This window comes from Chiloscyllium plagiosum, unplaced genomic scaffold, assembly GCF_037043375.1.
Source record: "Chiloscyllium plagiosum isolate Xiang-an unplaced genomic scaffold, Cpla_swu_hap1 HiC_scaffold_40, whole genome shotgun sequence".
Taxonomy (NCBI): Eukaryota; Metazoa; Chordata; class Chondrichthyes; order Orectolobiformes; family Hemiscylliidae; genus Chiloscyllium; species Chiloscyllium plagiosum.
This window is the reverse complement of record NW_028270178.1, coordinates 19,214,037-19,234,410: the sequence shown is the minus strand read 5'-3', so window position 1 is coordinate 19,234,410 and position 20,374 is coordinate 19,214,037. Positions and strand designations below refer to the sequence as shown.

Here is a 20,374-nt window from a genome sequence, read left to right as displayed (position 1 = left end):
CACACACCCATTGTACTCTATGCTACTTTCGCCACACCCCCACCCTCCTCTAGCTCATCTCACCACGCTTCAGGCTCACTGCCTTCATTCCTGATGAAGTGCTTTTGCCCGAAACGTCGATTTCGCTGCACTTTGGATGCTGCCTGAACTCCTGTGCTCTTCCAACACCATTAATCCAGAATCTGGTTTCCAGCATCTGCAGTCATTGTTTTTACCTATGTGATAACAAGGACTGGTGTGTTGGATAGGGAGCTAGGAAGTGATAGAGTTCAGGCTCTAAAATTATTTAACTCGATATGGGGTCCAGAGGGCTAAAGGGACCCCAAGGGGAAAATGAGGTTTTGTTATTCCAACTTGTGTTTAGCTTTGCTGGAGCACTGCAACAAGCCTGAGACAGCAATATTTGCCAGGGAACAGAATGGTTTATTAAAGTGCCAGGCAACAGGAAGTTTAAGGTCTATTTTGGGGGCAGAACGTAGGTGTTCTGTGAAGCGGTCACACAGTCTACGCTTCATTTTGCCAAAAGTAGAAGAGGTCACATTGTGAGCAGCGAATACAGTGGACTAGATTGTGGAAAGTGCAGGTAACGTGCTGATTCAACTGAAATGTATGCTTGGATTTTTGGATCCTGAGGATGGTGCATTTAAATTTGCGGTGGAAGGTACGATGGGGCTGTGGAGGGGTGTTAGGAGTGAAGGAATAGTAGACCAAGGTGTCCCAGAGTAAGTGTTCCAGTAAAGCTGCACCAGGGAAGGAAGGGAATATGCGTCTGGAGGTGTCATCTTGCTGCAGTTGGCAGAAATGGCAGCTGATAATCTTCTTGATGTGAATGCTGGTGGGATGTTAAAATAAGGACAAGGGGAACGCTGGAAGAAAAGGGTAAGGGCTGAAGAATTGGAAATGGGTCGGATCCAGTTAAGTCAACGACAATGCTGGTTAATCCACGTTTCAGGAAGAATGTGGACGTTTCAGAGACTTTCCTAGTTGAATTTGGCTTCATCAGAACATATGGAATGGAGCTGGAGGAACTGGGTGAATGGAGTGGATTCTTTACAGGAAGTAGCGTGCGAAGGTGTATAGTCCAGGGGTCTGTGAGAGTTGGTGGGTTTACAATGGACATTAGTGGCCAGTCGATCCCCAGAAATAGAAACAAAGATGTTGAAGAAGGGAAGGGGTAGTCATGGATAATCCATGTGAAACCGAGGGCTGGTTGGAAGTTGGAAGTGAAATCCATGAATATTTCCAATTCCAGTCAAGAGAGGAAAGCAGCACTCATAATATTATCAACATATCAGAGAAAGAAGGGACCAGCATAACTGGGACCCAAAGGAGTCCACATGGCCACCCCTCTGAGCTGAAGAAAATGTGAGGTGTTAAAAAAGAGCTTGGCTGAGCTTGACCAAGTGGAAGAAGGTGTTGTGGCGTGAGGCTGTTCAGGCCTTTGCTCCAGCCAGAAGAGGATAACCCGGAGACCATCCTGGTGGGGAATATTGTGTAAAGGGGATTGCGTATCCGTGGGAAAGAGGAGGCGTATGAGCCTGAAAACGGGAAATTCTGTTCTTGGAGGAAAGAGTCAGAGGACTCGCGGATAAATGTGAGCAGGGACTTGACCAGGGAAGGAAATATCTTATGTTTCTTAAATTAAGGAATGCATTAAATTCAAAGAAAACAAAAATGTAAGGAGGCAAGACTTAGTGTTAGCCCTGAAGGCTGAAATAAATTTAGATTCCATCAAAGGAGACCATAAAAAAGGTAAATGAGAAATAAATTAAATGATGAGGACATATCAGTAAGGAATATAAAAGCTGGCAATAAGATTTTGGATCCACAATTAGAGAACAATGGAGATAATGAATGTTTTGATTCTATTCCTTCAATTCTTCAAAAGTAACAGTCGATAGGTGAACTGTTTATATGACAACTCCATTCAAAAAGGGAGGGAGACTAAAGGTGGGTAACTATAGACTAATTAGTCCAACATCTATTTTTTGAATAGCACTGGAATTACTTATTCAGAAAGTTCTGCTCTCCTTCCTAGCGGAAAGATGTGGTCAAACTTGAAAGGGTTCAGAACAAATTTACAAGAATGTTGCTAGGGTTAGAGCATTTCAGCTCTAGAGAGAGGCTGAACAGGCTGGGGCCGTTTTCCCTGGACGGTCGGAGGCTGAGGGGTGAACTTATACAGGTGTACAAAATTATGAGCGGCATGGGTAGGGTAAGGAGACAAAGTCTTTTTCCCTGGGGTTGGGGAGTCCAGAACTAGAGGGCATATGTTTAGGGTAAGAGGGGAAAAATATAAAAGAGACATAAGGAGCAACTTTTTCACACAGGGGGTGGTACGTGTATGGAATGAGCTGCCAGAGGAAGTGGTGAAGGCTGGTATAATTGAACATTTAAGAGGCATTTGGATGCGTATATGATTAGGAAGAGTTTGAAGGGATATGGGCCATATGCTGACAGGTGGGACTAGATTGGGTTGGGATATCTAGTTGGCATGGACGGGTTGGACAGAAGGGCTTGTTTCTGTGCTGTACATTACTGTGACTACGATTCTTTGAGATGGTGACAGAATGGTTTAGATTGTCAATCACTTTCTGTTTCTCTTGATGATATATTCTCCCTGATGTTGTGAAGTCTTGACCTATGAATCAAATCAGTGAGGTAAGGTGGATTGCTGAACAGTTAGTGATGTCACCATTATATAATCACACCAGCTCACGTTAGCATTGCAGGGCTCTCTTTCTTAAACTTTCGTCTTGCCAGAAATGCAGTGATCTTCTGGTCAAATCAACACTAGTCAATGCTCTGAATAAAATACAATAGAATCCCTGCAGTGTGGAAACAGGCCATTCCACCAAACAAGGCCACATCGATGCTCCAAAGAGTAACGCATCCATAACTATTAACAATATTTATCCTCAACTAATGTACCTTACCCACAAATGCCTGAACATTATGAGCAATTTAGCATGACTAATTCAGCTAACCTTCACATCTTTGGATTATGGGAGGAAAGCAGATTACCCGGAGTAAACTTAGGCAGACATGGGGAGAATGTGAAAATTCCAAGCAGACAGTCGCCCAAGGCTGGAATGTGAGGCAGCAGTGCTAATCATTGAACCACCGTGCCGTCCCTCACTTGAGAGGACTTTGGTGACCTTATCTTTACAACGAGATTGCTCCATTTATGTAAAACGTTTAAAGTCCAGTCATACATTGATAACTCCTTGACCCTTGAAAACATCCCTCAATGCATTATCTAAAACAATTCAGGCTTTGTTGTATTTGGTACTGTGCCACTAAATTGGCTCAAGCAAGTCTTACAGACAAATGCTTTCTCATTCATGATCAGTTAATGTCCTGTTTGTACTGGTTTCGATTTTCTGAAATCCATCCAGAAATTTCAACACCATATAGATAACTTAAAAATAATGTGAAAAAAAACCTGATTGCGTTGGAAACCAAAGGTATGTCACAGTTTAATGTAATAATCATTCATTGCTCTTTATCCGCTCCTTCCTCTCGTTGAGCTAATGTTGTTTGGTGTTTCCTCTCAAAATGCCTTCTAGCGTTTGGATTTGCATTTCAATACCTAATGCTCGAACAGACCATAATTAAGCTTCACTTGCACACATAAAATTAAGTTAAAAGGTGACACTTTCGTTATCTGGCATTAGAGATAGATAAATAAAATGCTACACAGACCTGACCTTCGATTAACAGATTTCGAAGCTCCTTGGATGCTGCCTGAACTGCTGTGCTGTTCCAGCACCACTAATCCAGCATCTGGTTTCCAGCATCTGCAGTCATTGTTTTTACTTCTTCGATTAACAGAGTCATATCATCGAACATCACTTAAACAGACCCTTTAGTCCAACTTGTTTCACAAATTAAACCAATTCCTTTCACTTGTATTTGCCAATATTCATCTGAATCTTTTCTATTCATGAACCTGTCCAAAAGTCTTTTAAATTTTGTAATTGTCCCTGAATTGATAACTTCCTCTTGGTGCTGATTAGTTTGATCTACTTTTATCATCCTGAATGATAAAAACAAGGAGAAAACCATTTAATATTTTACAAAATTACGTTTGACTGTAAATATTGAACTGTGGTAATGTCAACAGGTCTGCATTTTACCCGGACTCATCATAAATGATCTTGCGATACGCAAATAGAAAATGTCTTGTCATTTTGACGTCACTGGCAAGTTTCCTTTAATGATCTCTTTTCATAGCTTTCCCAATCTATTTCATGAATATTTGCTGGTCTTTATATTTTCGTGAAATCATCAGAATGTATGCAATTTTTGCTTATGTAGCCTCAATGACATTGATTTCCCAGACGACATTTTACTTCCTGCTCTTATTGTCTGCTGTGAAAGTGAAAAATGATCTCAAAAGTACTTGAATGACAAACAATGTATATCCCCACTGACAATGCTCTCACACTTATCCAAAATTAATCCTACTATCTCAATAGTTTTAGATAACTGTGTTTTTCAAGTTTCTCGCTTCAATGTTTTCTGAAATATTTGTAGGCAATAATTTCAGAAATTATTTTTATCTTCCCTTTTTATTCCGGCACACTAATCACACTATCTTTTTGTAGAATGGAACGTACTGACTGTCACGTTTGTTTAAATAAAAACCTCTGATTCCGGGTTATTTTCGTTGTAAAATGTGGAGAAGATATTCATCAACTTATGTTTTGACACTTACCTTTCACAATACATTTTACGTGTCTATTCAAATCTGTCAAGGTTGTTTGGGTTCATCTTTCTGAAGCTGTCATAATATGTTTATGAAATTACTTTCAGTCTAAAGGATTTCACAAATCACGAAATTGCAATGTCAAAACTAAACAATTTTCTCAATAGGCTCAGCGGCAGTCTTCTGTACCTAGGTTCTAAACTCAAATGAGTCAAAGACGATCAGAATGCACTTTGGTGACCATATTTATATTTATTTCTGATCTCACAGGACTGTGGCTTCTTTTTGTGAACTAGGTAATTTTGAAAAAGTCCTTTTGTAGTATAAACATGTGTAATTCACTGCCATTCAAATCTTTACTTTTCTTGAGTTCATTCTTTGTTTTGAAAGTGAAGAATAAACTGACGGAAATAGAACTGGAAGCTATATATGTCCCTGTAGTTATTGCTCTTATTTATCCAAAATTAATCAATCCACCACAATCGATTTAGTAAACATTTCCGTACACGTATTTTGGTATCAATGATTTCGGGACTATTTGTAAGCAACGACTTCAGCAAATATTTTTATTTTACCTTGCTTTCCCAGCACACTATTCACACTATATATTTTCAAAAAATAATGTTGTCACTGCCATAATTATTAGTACTCTAATTGGAGTTGATTTTTTCCCCCAATGGCAAGGAGACATTCTTTAATATATACGCTGTCACATTTTTTTGCACATTTTTTTGCCAATATTCCATTACCTCGATTGTGTTTGAGTTCATAGTTTGGATACGATAAGCATATATGTTTGTAAATTTGCATTCATAGAACATAGAAACGGACAGAACAGTACAGGCCCTTCGGCCCACGGTGTTTTTACGAAGATTACTCCTAACCAAAAATAAAATAACGTAACCTACTCAATTCACTGATACCATGTGCACGTCCATCAGTCGCTTAACTGTCTAATGAAGCTGCTTCCACCACTACCACTGGCAACACATTCTTTGTTCTCACAATTCTCTGCATAAAGAACCATGCCTGACGATTCCTCTATACCTTCCTGCTAATGCCTTAAAACAATGAGTCCACGTGGCGGTCAATTCTGGTCTGGCGCAAAGTTTCTGACTATCGACTCTAGTCATGCCTGTTATTACCTTGTACATCTCGATCAGGTTACCTCTCTTCCTCCTTCTCTCCAGAAAGGAAAGTCCGAGCTCAGTCAACCTCAGCTCGTAAGAAAAGCCATCCAGTCCAGGTAGCATCCTGGTACACCTCCTTTGCACCCACTCCAAACCCTCTGCATCTTTCGTATAAATAGGGTAACCAGAACTGGACACAACATTCCAAGTGTGGTCTCATCAGAGATTTGTAGACCTGCAGCCAGACCTCGCGGCTCTTAACCTCAATACCCCTGTTAATTAAGGCCAAAACACCATATGCTTTGTTAACAATCCTATCCACTTGGGTGGCAACTTTGAGGAATCTATGTACTTGAACACCAAGATGCCAATGTTCCTCCATACTGCCAAGAATCCTGTCTTTAATCCTATATTCAGCAATCAAGTTCGATCTTCCAAAGTGCAACACTTCGCATTTATCCAGGTTGAACTCTATCTGCCAATTCTCAGTCCAGCTCTGCATCCTGTCTATGTTGCCCTGCAGCCTGCACTAACCCTCGATGTTATCAACCGCACCTCCAACCTTTGTGTCATCGACAAATTTGTTAAACCACCCCTCAACCTCATCAACCAAGTCATTAGTAAAAGTACAAAGTGCAGAGCCCCAAGACCACAGTCCTGCAGAACACAACTAAACACGATTCTCAACGCAGAATGCTTTCCATATACAACCACTCTCTGCCTTCTGTCAGCTAACCAATTCTGAATCCAGAGAGCCAAATCAGCCTGTAACTCATACTTCCTGAGACTACCGTGTTAATCCTTATCAAATGCCTTGTTGTAGAATTGCATAAATCATACAATTATAGCTTCAAAGCTGAATCGCATTCGCATCCAACTCAACAGTGTGTCCCCGTTCATAAATTCTAACGTTCAACTGCGTCAGGGAGCATCAGTCTGCATTGTGGATTCCATACTTGTATTTCTTTTTATCTTCACAGCAGCATGAATTCTATTTATGAATTTTGAAACTTTGAAGAAAGTTCTTACATTGTATAAATATGTGAAATTGGTTGCCATTCAGAACTTAATTTTTCTGAATTTATCCTCTGTATTGCAAGTGAATTTAAGGGAATTGAATTGCAACCGTTTTATGTCTCTGCAATGACATATATACTTATTGGAAATAAACAAACGCATGTTAATAGATCTCGTTAATTTGTATCAAATTTCAGGTTTCAAATCTTTACTGATACATTTGTAAACAATATGCAGAGTAATTACTTCCTCCTTTTGCCTCACAAATCGATCACACTGATCATGGTGTTGTCGTGAACCACATCCTGTGCTGACAGTTCATTTTGTTTAAAAGAAAGCTTCATGTTCAATAAAAGAGTTTAAATTTTCTGAAAGTTGAGAACGTATTAGTGATTTATATTTGTTCAATTACCCTTCAGAATAGTTTCTATGTATGTGTTAGAATCACTCAGAGATGATTCTTTTCTTACTTTGTCCACGAAATCTGATGCTTTGATTGCTTTGAACGCGTTGTATTTATTTATAATTTCATCGTCCAGTACAAAAATGCACACATCTAACTCAATAAACACTCTTCGACCTGTTTGCATGCATAATATTCTGCTGCCTTTAAAATATGCATTTAGTCATACTCTGTCATACATTCGCATCCTTCAACTCTGCATTAAACTGAACACAACAGTGCATCTGCATTTTCTTTCAGAATTCTAAAATAATCCTGCATTCATTTTGTTCTTTGCTTCAGCTATCAAAGTCATGCGTTAGTTCTGTCCTGGAAAGGATCACTAAACCCACAATGTTAATTCTGATGTCCCTCCACAGATGCTGTCAGACAGTCTGAGATTTTTCTAGCAATCTGTTTTTTAAAAATTTCATAGTAATGTCACTGACTTTGTGAACACCGACATATCTATCAAATCAATGTCTGTTATAAGCAGTTTCTCAGGTAGATTGGTAAACTTTTAGTGATGCAATCACTCAATAACTCCACCAGTTTCGGTTTCCATTTTTCTACTCTATTTCTCAATCTCTCCGCTTGCCTGAGGTGTAGTGAACTAACACCAGTCAATGCCTCAAGTGAAAGAATAGGAGTATGGTGATTTTACATTTATACGGAGAATGCTGGGAGCCTGTAACACGTTCAGGCATTTACTCATGATTCCAACACCTTTCAAAACTTCCTTCAAAGTATTATCTCATGCCAATCAGCGTTTGTTATATTTGATTCTGTTCCACTAAATTGGCTAACCAAGATCTGCAGTCAAAAAAAAAAGTCTCATTCAGCATCAACAAACGTGACATTCCTATGTTGTTTTCAATTTTCTGAATTCCATTCAGCGGTTTCAACACCATATCGACAAACATTTAAGAAATGGGAATAAAAACTGATTGCCATGGAACCCAAAGTTAAGTAATATTTTAGTGAAATAAAATTTCATTACTTTCCTTCCTGTCGCTGAAGTATTTTTTTTTAATCTATCCTGTCACTTTACCCTTTATCCCCTGGAATTTATAGTTCATGACTTGAGGCTGTGTCAGATCATAACAAAGCTTTACTCAGATTTGTATCGAATGTTTGAAATGAAGTAACCTCATTAACGGTTTGTTTTTGTCGCACTAGACAAGGAGAAATGAAATGTTATGTAGAACTGATCTTTGATTAACAGTCAGAGTCATAGTTATACAGCACAAAAACAGACCCTTTAGTCAGTCTCGTTTCAGTAGTTATAACAATCCCAGTTCCCTGCATTTGTTCCCTTTCCCTCTGAAAGTTTCATAGAACATAGAACATAGAACATAGAAGAATACAGCGCAGTACAGGCCCTTGGGCCCTCGATGTTGCGCCGATCCAAGCCCACCTAAACTACACTAACCCACTATCCTCCATATACCTATCCAATGCCCTCTTAAATGCCCATAAAGAGGGAGAGTCCACCACTGTTACTGGCAGGGCATTCCATGAACTAACGACTCGCTGAGTGAAGAACCTACCCCTAACATCAGTCCTATATCTACCCCCCCTTAATTTAAAGCTATGCCCCCTTGTAATACCCGACTCAATACGCGGGAAAAGGTTCATACTGTCGACCCTATCTAACCCCCTAATCCAATTCATGTACCTGCCCAGATGCCTTTTAAATGTTTCAACTGGGCCTACACCCAAACCTTCCTCTTTTTATGATTTGTTTGATCTATCACTGCTTTGTGAATGATAAAATAAGGAAAGAAGATAATTAATAATTCATAAAATGACATTTCTGACTGCCACTACTGAGGTAACGTAATTTCAGCACGTCTGCCTTTTTCTCTTTAGTCGTGGACAAGTACATACTTTCAGTCTTTAATGAACCATTGCTGCTCTTGAACTTGCTTTATCTGAGTATAAAAATAATTATCATTTTGATATTCCTGGCAGGTTTCCTTTCATAATCCATTTGAATGGCTATTATAAGCATGATTTGGAGATGCCAGTATTGGACTGGGGTGTACAAAGTTAAAAATCACACACCAGGTTATAGTCTAACAGGTTTAATTGGAAGCACACGAGCTTTTGGAGTGACGCTTCTTCAACAGGTGATGGTGAAGGGCTAGATCGTAACACAGAATTTATAGCAAAAATGTACAGTGCGATGTAACTGAAATTATACATTGAAAAATTGATTGTCTGTTAAGCCTTTCATCTGTTAGAATACAGTGATAGTTTCACTGTTTCACTTCTTTCATGTGAAAATCACAAAACCATTTTTTAAAAATTGCATTCTCGGGTTAGCTGTTAACAATGGTGATATCTAGACAATATGCTGAAGGTGTTGGCCCCCTGTGTTCTCTGTCTATGCCATGATGATTAGATTGATTTTAATCTAAAAAGTGAGATAATAGAGTTTTACATAAATTCATGCAGTTTTTGAGCTCAGAGTTCTACATGAATGCATACTTTTTGAGCAAAGTACAATGTATCTCTGCAAGTACAAATTCACCCCACAAAATATATGTGTGCATGTGGGTCTTTGTCTGTGTGTGTCTGTCTGTCTCGGGTGGGGGTTGTGTGTGTGAGAAAGTGAGTGTGTGTAGTGAGTGCAGAGTGTCTTAATTCTGTGATGGAGGCATGTGTGAGTGTGGGAATGTGTGAGTCTAGAAGGGTGTGTGTGGGTGTCTGTGCGCGTCTGCGTGCACCTGTGTCCGTGTGTATGTGAGAGTGTATATGTGTAGGAATATCTGTGTGTGTGTGTGTAGTGCAATGGTGATCACCTGCAATGTGACATGAACCCAAGGTCTCGGTTGAGGCCATTCCAATGGGTACCGAAATTAGTTGTCAGCCTCTACGAGGCCACTTTTCTCTGCTGCCTGTCCCGAAGTCCACCTTGGAGAATGGTCACCCGAATGTCCGAGGCTGAATGTCCTGGACCACTGAAGTGTTCCCCAACTGGGAGGAACCCTCCTGTCTGTTGATTATTGTGTGGTGCCCATTCATCCATTGTCATAGCCTTTGCGTGGTTTCCTCAATGTACCATGCCTCCAGTCATCCTTGCCTGCAACGTATAAGATAGACAACGTTGGCTGAGTCAGATGAGTACCTGACATGTACAAGGTGGGAGGTGTTTGACTTTGATTCATGTTTGAAACTACACATTGTCATTGTGGTCATATATTTACACTTGACATGCAGATTTACACTGATTACACGTGAGTGTCATGCTATATGTATAGCCTTGTAGGACGTCGGCTAATATTTGTTGCCCGTCACGATTTGATATGTTGGTGAGCTTCCTTCTTAATCTACTGCAAACCTTCTGGTGTGATTATTCCGACAATGCACTTTAGGAAAGGAATTCCAGAATTGTGACCAAGTGACAGTAAAGGAACAGAGTCGATATATTTTGAATTCAGGATTGTGAATGGCTTGGAGGGAAGTTGCAGGTCGTGGGACTCCTATGTTCCTGCTGTCCTTCAGATGGAAGTGGTGGTGCGTTTAGAGAGAACTGTGTAAGGAATAAATTAAAAAGGGCTCAAACAGGTTATACTGGAACAAACAACGCCTTTTGGTAGAATGATCAATGACAAGAGGGAATAGATTTAAAGTAAGAAGAAGAACGTTTGGAAGGGAACTTAGTAAAAACGTTTCACTTAGACGTTGGTGGGAATCTGGAACTCACTGCTTGTCAGGGTGTTAGATTCAAACTTGTGATGCCAAATCATACAAGGCTATGGGCCAAGTGTTGGAAGATGACATTACACCACAAGACCAGAAGAAATAGCAATGGAAGTCAGCCACTTTCTCCTTCCTCATGATGGGCGTGTGCCTGACATTTCAGCTCTCCTTCTCCTCTGATGCTGCCTGGCCTGCTGTGCTTTTCCAGCAACACACTTTTCGACCCTTTGAAACCTTCTAACATCCTCTGAATAGAATTGTAGATCATCTGCAATCATCATATCTACCTTCCGGCTCTTTTCCCGTAATCTTTGATTCCTGACTGATCAAGCATCTACCTATCTCAGCGTTCAATATATATATATAAGGACACTTCCCCTTCAGATCTCTTTGGCAAAGACTCACAACTTTCTCGTCTCAACCTTAAGGTGGTTTTCCAAGCAATGGGATCATGTTCATATGCACGAGCGTTCATTAGTGGAATGATCATAAATCGGGGACGCCCTGTGGGGGGAGAAAGCTGAAACAGTCTCGAGTTGGATCGTCAGCCATTATCATTGCAGAGCATAGCATCAGCCATTGCAGAGCAATTACAAAAGGCCAAATGGTCAAATCCTGTTACTATTTCTTTTATTTATATGTCGTAGAGAAACGCAGGGAATTTTGAAATGAGAGAATATTAATTTCAATACAATATGAGAGATGCAGTCAATGTAAAATGTAAACAAATGTCTGTGAGGACACTTTTAATACATTGATTAAAAATATTGTGCCTTTCCAGATTCTCCTCTGTGAAAGGCTATTCCAAGTGTGTTGTGCCCCATAAAGGACACAAAAATAAAGTTATTTCTCTCTGACAAGTATCATCATACATTTATACACTGGCTGATCTTTTCTTCAATTACTTAAGTTTTCCAGTTTTGTGGCATTTGTCAGTCTATTCACATTTATAAAGTGTTTGGGCAACTACTGTTGGTCTAATGGTATACAAATCTGATGTATAATTTATGGATAGTATGACGATGCTGTCACTTTCAACAGGTTACTTTGTCCTTGCTTTTTTAATAGAGGTTGCAAAGGCAGAGCTACCGAAATGTCCAGTTTAACAATGGCGAGGTCAGTTCTAACAGTTCAGGTTTTACTCTCGTTTGTTTTTATTTGTAGCAATCATAAGATGTGTGATACTCAGAAAGTTCCAAGCTTCAGTAAAGGATTCTTCTTAATTTCTCTGAAAATTCTCTCTAGATATTCTTCCATTATGACTGCAAGAATCTCTGTTTGAATTTATCTTTTGTTAAAGTTGAGTGGTTTGACCAGATACACACCTGGAACATCCACTGCACATCTGCTTTTAAATTAAGAGAACATTAGGATCTAGGCAATCTTTTTAAAATATCGTGAGGGGGTCTGGCCTGGTCTGTATCAATAATTGATTATTTAAAGGCATTGTAAGTAGGTATGCTGACTATTATTGTGCGTAAATGATCACAATCTACCTTCAATTTTATTCTCAGAGACAATGAAATGCTGAAAAAATGAATTGAACTTTACTTCATGTAGCAAACAAAACAACAGTCCTCAATTATGGAAGTTCAGACTGAAATTCACTATTATGTAGTTAAAGGTGTGACATTATTAATGGGCATTTACATCTCTACATCCACTACAATCATTGCTCTTCAGCAGTCATCAAGTCTGTAGCTTGCCATCTTGTCAGGAGTAGCTTCCCTATAATTTGTTGCATTCAGTCTTAGCTGCATGTTCAAACCACAGCCTGCACTATCATTAAGCCCTTTCCCTCAGCACATACGATCTGGAGGTAATCTTAATTTCCCATTTGTCAGGAAGCAGCAGATTATCAATCAGTTATTACTGCCTCCCTCCCAGGAAACGACTGGTTCAGAAACTTCACTTTCTGCTACCCAGGATGGTTAATTGGCGTATTGCTTTTAATTCTTTCATAACAGTTTCTCCTTGTTCATTCAACCAGGAGACGTTATTCTGAATAGAGTTATTGTTGATTCTTTCAATCCCTGACCAGTTATTAAAGCTCAGACATTTGCAGTATCGGATTGTAGAGGGAATTGCACTTTGGTCATATATTCGAAAAGTATGTAAACTTTGATTAGTATGCCTCTTTTATACTGATTGGGTGCAATAAATTCATAAGATGAAATTACTGCATCAGTCTGTCCAGATATAGGATAGCGACATTCGGATTAGTCTCACTGTCAGGTGTTAGTGAGGCCAGAAACAGGAAGATAATACAGGGGAATTTGGAGCTATATTGCTGGTGTATGATGGACAGCTTCAGATATCTGGGTCATTGGGATTAGTTCTAGGGATGGAGGGACCTATACCAGAAGGATGTGTTGAAGATAACCTGAACGGGCATCAATATCCGTTATGGAGGTCTGCTAGTGACAGACATGAGAATTAACAATAGTGTTGTGGGTGGGAACCAAACCATTGTATTAGTCTATGGATGGATGGAAGAGAAGAGAAGGCTAAACCAAGTATGTCTCGAGGAAAGAATGGGCAGGGCCAGATTGATTCTGGATCAGTGGTGCTGGAAGAGCACAGCAATTCAGGCAGCATCCGAAGACAGGCAAAATCGACGTTTCGGGCAAAAGCCCTTCATCAGGAATAAAGGCAGAGAGCCTGAAGCGTGGAGAGAAAAGCTAGAGGAGGGTGGGGGTGGGGAGAGAGTGGCATAGAGTACAATAGGTCAGTGGGGAAGGAGATGAAGGTGATAGGCCAGGGAGGAGAGGGTGGAGTGGATAGGTGGAAATGGAGCTGGGCAGGTCGGACAAGTCCGGACAGGTCAGGGGATCGAGTTGCTGGAGGTTAGAAGCTAGGATGAGGTGGGGGAAGGGGAAATAAGGAAACTGTTGAAATCCACATTGATGCCCTGGGGTTGAAGTGTTCCGAGGCGGAAGATGAGGCGTTCTTCCTCCAGGCGTCTGGTGGTGAGGGAGAGGCGGTGGAGGAGGCCCAGCACCTCCATATCCTCGGCAGAGTGGGAGGGGGAGTTGAAATGTTGAGCCACTGGGCGATTTGGTCGATTGGTGCGGGTGTCTCGGAGATGTTCCCTAAAGCGCTCTGCTAGGAGGCGCCCAGTCTCCCCAATGTAGAGGAGACCGCATCGGGAGCAACGGATACCATAGATGATATTAGTGGATGTGCAGGTAAAACTTTGATGGATGTGGAAAGCTCCTTTGGGGCCTTGGATAGAGGTGAGGGAGGAGGTGTTGGCGCAGGTTTTACAGTTCCTGCGGTGGCAGGGGAAAGTGCCAGGATGGGAGGGTGGATCTTAGGGGGGCGTGGACCTGACCAGGTAGTCACGGAGGGAACGGTCTTTGCGGAAGGCGGAGAGGGGTGGGGAGGGAAATATATCCCTGGTGGTGGGGTCTGTTTGGAGGTGGCGGAAATGTCGGTGGATGATTTGGTTTATGCGAAGGTTGGTAGGGTGGAAGGTGAGCACCAGGGGCGTTCTGTCCTTGTTGCGGTTGGAGGGGTTGGGTCTGAGGGCGGAGGTGCGGGATGTGGATGAGATGCGTTGGAGGGCATCTTTAACTACGTGGGAAGGGAAATTGCGGTCTCTAAAGAAGGAGGCCATCTGGTGTGTTCTCTGGTGGAACCGCTCCTCCTGGGAGCAGATACGGCGGAGGCGGAGGAATTGGGAATACGGGATGGCATTTTTGCAAGAGGTAGGGTGGGAAGAGGTGTAATCCAGGTAGCTGTGGGAGTCGGTGGGTTTGTAGAAGATGTCAGTGTCAAGTCGGTCGTCACTGATGGAGATGGAGAGGTCCAGGAAGGGGAGGGAGGTGTCAGAGATGGTCCAGGTAAATTTAAGGTCAGGATGGAATGTGTTGGTGAAGTTGATGAATTGCTCAACCTCCTCGCGGGAGCACGAGGTGGCGCCAATGCAGTCATCAATGTAGCGGAGGAAGAGGTGGGGAGTGGTGCCGGTGTAATTACGGAAGATCAACTGCTCTACGTAGCCAACAAAGAGACAGGCATAGCTGGGGCCCATACGTGTGCCCATGGCTACCCCTTTGGTCTGGAGGAAGTGGGAGGATTCAAAGGAGAAATTGTTAAGGGTGAGGACCAGTTCGGCCAAACGAATGAGAGTGTCGGTGGAGGGGTACTGTTGGGAATGTCTGGAGAGGAAAAAACGGAGGGCTTGGAGGCCCTGGTCATGGCGGATGGAGGTGCAGAGGGATTGGATATCCATGGTGAAGATGAGGCGTTGGGGGCCGGGCAAACGGAAGTCTTGGAGGAGGTGGAGGGCGTGGGTGGTGTCTCGAACGTATGTGGGGAGTTCCTGGACTAGGGGGAATAGGACAGTGTCGAGGTAGGTAGAGATGAGTTCAGTGGGGCAGGAGCATGCTGAGACAATGGGTCGGCCAGGGTGGTCAGGCTTGTGGATCTTGGGAAGGAGGTAGAACCGGGCAGTGCGGGGTTCCCGGACTATGAGGTTGGAAGCTGTGGGTGGGAGATCTCCTGAGGTGATGAGGTTCTGTATGGTCTGGGAGATGATGGTTTGGTGATGGGGGGTGGGGTCATGGTCAAGGGGGCGGTAGGAAGAGGTGTCCTCGAGTTGGCGTTTGGCTTCAGCGATGTAGAGGTCAGTGCGCCAACTCGAGGACACCTCTTCCTACCGCCCCCTTGACCATGACCCCACCCCCCATCACCAAACCATCATCTCCCAGACCATACAGAACCTCATCACCTCAGGAGATCTCCCACCCACAGCTTCCAACCTCATAGTCCGGGAACCCCGCACCGCCCAGTTCTACCTCCTTCCCAAGATCCACAAGCCTGACCACCCTGGCCGACCCATTGTCATGGCATGCTCCTGCCCCACTGAACTCATCTCTACCTACCTCGACACTGTCCTATCCCCCCTAGTCAAGGAACTCCCCACATACGTTCGAGACACCACCCACGCCCTCCACCACCTCCAAGACTTCCGTTTGCCCGGCCCCCAACGCAACATCTTCACCATGGATATCCAATCCCTCTACACCTCCATCCGCCATGACCAGGGCCTCCAAGCCCTCCGTTTTTTCCTCTCCAGACGTTCCCAACAGTACCCCTCCACCGACACTCTCATTCGTTTGGCCGAACTGGTCCTCACCCTTAACAATTTCTCCTTTGAATCCTCCCACTTCCTCCAGACCAAAGGGGTAGCCATGGGCACATGTATGGGCCCCAGCTATGCCTGTCTCTTTGTTGGCTACGTAGAGCAGTTGATCTTCCATAATTACACCGGCACCACTCCCCACCTCTTCCTCCGCTACATTGATGACTGCATTGGCGCCACCTCGTGCTCCCGCGAGGAGGTTGAGCAATTCATCAACTTGACCAACACATTCCACCCTGACCTTAAATTTACCTGGACCATGTCTGACACCTCCCTCCCCTTCCTGGACCTCTCCATCTCCATCAGTGACGACCGACTTGACACTGACATCTTCTACAAACCCACCGAATCCCACAGCTACCTGGATTACACCTCTTCCCACCCTACCTCTTGCAAAAATGCCATCCCGTATTCCCAATTCCTCCGCCTCTGCCGTATCTGCTCCCAGGAGGAGCGGTTCCACCATAGAACACACCAGATGGCCTCCTTCTTTAGAGACCGCAATTTCCCTTCCCACGTGGTTAAAGATGCCCTCCAACGCATCTCATCCACATCCCGCACCTCCGCCCTCAGACTCAACCCCTCCAACCGCAACAAGGACAGAACGCCCCTGGTGCTCACCTTCCACCCTACCAACCTTCGCATAAATGAAATCATCCGCCGACATTTCCGCCACCTCCAAACAGACCCCACCACCAGGGATATATTTCCCTCCCCACCCCTCTCCGCCTTCCGCAAAGACCGTTCCCTCCGTGACTACCTGGTCAGGTCCACGCCCCCCTACGACCCACCCTCCCATCCTGGCACTTTCCCCTGCCACCGCAGGAACTGTAAAACCTGCGCCCACACCTCCTCCCTCACCTCTATCCAAGGCCCCAAAGGAGCTTTCCACATCCATCAAAGTTTTACCTGCACATCCACTAATATCATCTATTGTATCCGTTGCTCCCGATGCGGTCTCCTCTACATTGGGGAGACTGGGCGCCTCCTAGCAGAGCGCTTTAGGGAACATCTCCGAGACACCCGCACCAATCGACCAAATCGCCCAGTGGCTCAACATTTCAACTCCCCCTCCAACTCTGCCGAGGATATGGAGGTGCCGGGCCTCCTCCACCGCCGCTCCCTTACCACCAGACGCCTGGAGGAAGAACGCCTCATCTTCCGCCTCGGAACACTTCAACCCCAGGGCATCAATGTGGATTTCAACAGTTTCCTTATTTCCCCTTCCCCCACCTCATCCTAGCTTCTAACCTCCAGCAACTCGATCCCCTGACCTGTCCGGACTTGTCCGACCTGCCCAGCTCCTTTTCCACCTATCCACTCCACCCTCTCCTCCCTGACCTATCACCTCCATCTCCTTCCCCACTGACCTATTGTACTCTATGCCACTCTCTCCCCACTCCCACCCTCCTCTAGCTTATCTCTCCACGCTTCAGGCTCTCTGCCTTTATTCCTGATGAAGGGCTTTTGCCCGAAACGTCGATTTTGCCTGTCTTCGGATGCTGCCTGAATTGCTGTGCTCTTCCAGCACCACTGATCCAGAATCTGGTTTCCAGCATCTGCAGTCATTGTTTTTACCAGGGCCAGATTGATGACCAGACTGGGACTGGCGATCCGAAATACTTTTATTTCAATGCAAGAGCGCAACAGGAAAAATAGATGACGTTAGAGCCTGGATAAGCACATGGAAGTACAATGTGGTGGCCATTACAGCAACCCTTTTGCGAGAAGGGCAGGACTGGCAGCACAATGCCTCAAGGTTTAGATGCTTCTGGCATGATGGCGATGGGTATAAAAGTGGTGGCGAAGCATGCCACAGCTGCAATGAGAAAGGATATCTTGGATGACTCAGCAATAAAAAAGGTGCAGTCACTATTACATACTTCCTAATAGCCAGAGGGAGAGAGAGAGAGGGTCAGATATGTGCTGTACTATTCTAAATTCCATGTGCCACATTCAAAACCTAAATCAGTCCAAAGTCTCATGAGAAAAAATAATCCAATGTCCACTGGAAATACTTAGATTGTTATATGCTTAAAACAGGCAGCATTAATTCCGTAATCCTTAGAAATCTACAGTGTGGAAGCAGACCATTTGGCCCAATGAGTCCAAACCAATTCTACAAAGAACACCCCCCCCCCCCCACCCCGGACCAGACACATCTCCCTACCCTATCCCTGTAAACCTGCATTTTGTCATTTCTGACGCACCTAATTCCCACATCCCTGAGTGCAATGTGTAATTTAGCACAGCCAATCCACCACCCCTGCACATCTTTGTACTATGGGAGGAAATTGGAATGCCTGGAGGAAACCAATCTAGACACGGGGAGAATGTGCAAACTCCACGCTGACAGTCAGCTGAGGGTGGAACTGAGCCCAGTTCCCTGGCGCTGTGAGGCAATAGTGTTAACGAATAAGCCATCGTGCAAACCTTGGTTCAAAGGAGTCGGTAATTTCACTTTTTCCAAAGTCACGATTCAACTAGCCCTTGGATGGAAGCAGAAATTGTGCACAGCACATAAAATGCATTCAGTTCAATGTATCTTCCAGCCCAATATTGCCACAGAAAGATCTCATCACCGTTCTTTACAACTAGGAAACAAGGAGAATAAGCTTCATTAGTCATTCCTTTGACAAGTGACACATGAAGAAGACCATAAGACCAAAAGAAATTGTGGCAGAAACTAAACCATTCAGCTTATCGAGTATACTCGACTATTCAATCATGGCTGATAAGGTTTTTCAAACTCATTCTCCTGCTTTCTCCTCTTGTCAATCAAAACCTATCTCTCTCCATCTTAAATATACTCAATACCCCGGGTTCCACGTCCTTCTGTGACTGTGAATTCGCTAGGTTCAGAACTCTCTGGTAAAAGAAGTTTTTCCCCATCTCAATCTAAACTGTCTGGCCTTTATTACAAATCTGTGCTCTTAATTCCTCGCCTCTCCTGACAATGGAAACGTCTTCCTGGTTTCGCACTGTCCAGGCCATTCAGTATGTTTCACGTAAATTTCCTTCCTTCCCCCAAATCCTACCAGACTCCATCGAGTATGAACCCAGAATCCCCCTATGTTAAACCTTTCATTTCTGGGATCATTCTCATGAACTCATCTGGACCTGCTCCAGGATCACTGCACCCTTCCTTAGATATGGCGCTCAAAACAGTTCACAATACTCTAAATGTCATCTGACTCGTACTTTATAACTCTTCAGACTTAATCCCTGTTTTTATATACCACTCCTTTCTAAATAAATGCCTTCCTACCTGCTGATTCAACCTGCAAGTTTACTTAAAGAGAATCCTGAATTCGGACTCCCAAGTCCCTTTGCACTTCCGATTTCAGAACCTTCTCCCTATTTCGTAAATACTCAATGTCTCTATTCTTCTTACCGAAGTGCAAGACCTCACATTTTTCAATGTTGAATTCTACCTGCTACTTATTTGCACACTCTACTAATCTGTCAAAATCCTTCTGCAGCCTTCCCGCTCCTCAATGCTACCTGTCCCTATACCTTTCCTTGTATCATCTGCAAGCTTAACCAGAATGCTCTCAGTTCCTTCATTTAGATAATTGATTTATGAAGTGAAAAGTTGTGGTCCCAACACTGAGTCTTGCAGAACACCACGAGTCAACGGCTTCCAGTTTGAGAATGAACTTTTAACCCCACGCACTGCCTTCTGCCAGACAGGCAAGTTTTTATGCATGATAGTGCCTTGCCTCTAACACCATGGGCGCTTATCTTACTCAGTAGCCTCCTGTGTGGAACTTTATCAAAGACCTTCTGGAAGTTCAAGGAATTAACATTCATTGGTTCTCCTTGGTTTTACCTGGGTGTTAGCTCCCCAAAGATTTCCAACAGATTTATTGAAGTGAAACTTCCTCCCCAGTTCCTTCACTGACTGGACGAGATATGGATGAAATTTAATTGACAAACGTCTTTTTCCAGTAATCATCACGGTTCATTTTTGTCAAATTTGCCTTTGTCCCCAAGAAACAAATCAATTCTCACCTTTATTCATGATTTTTATTGCTTTCATGAAGTAATAATGGGACCTGCCCGTTCACAAAGTTCATTTATTTATTTCAGTGAAACCAAGATTAGAAGATCAGTATCGCCCTGAACTCTCATTAATGTTTTGCAAACACAGTGAAAGCTTCCATCTGATTGTCATTCCATCGATAGGCGTTACAGAACTTTGAACTTATTCAACA

At 43.3% G+C, this 20,374-nt stretch overlaps 1 long non-coding RNA gene across 1 annotated transcript; it reads right to left on the bottom strand.

Annotated features, from left to right (window-relative positions):
* Nucleotides 1–9,377: 9,377 nt before the first annotated feature.
* Nucleotides 9,378–20,126, bottom strand: LOC148138371 (uncharacterized). Its single transcript, XR_015753987.1, has 3 exons — nt 19,990–20,126; nt 18,591–18,751; nt 9,378–10,388 (listed from the first exon to the last, which is right to left on the bottom strand). It is a non-coding gene; the product is annotated as an uncharacterized LOC148138371 (long non-coding RNA).
* Between the last annotated feature and the right edge of the window lie 248 nt (nt 20,127–20,374).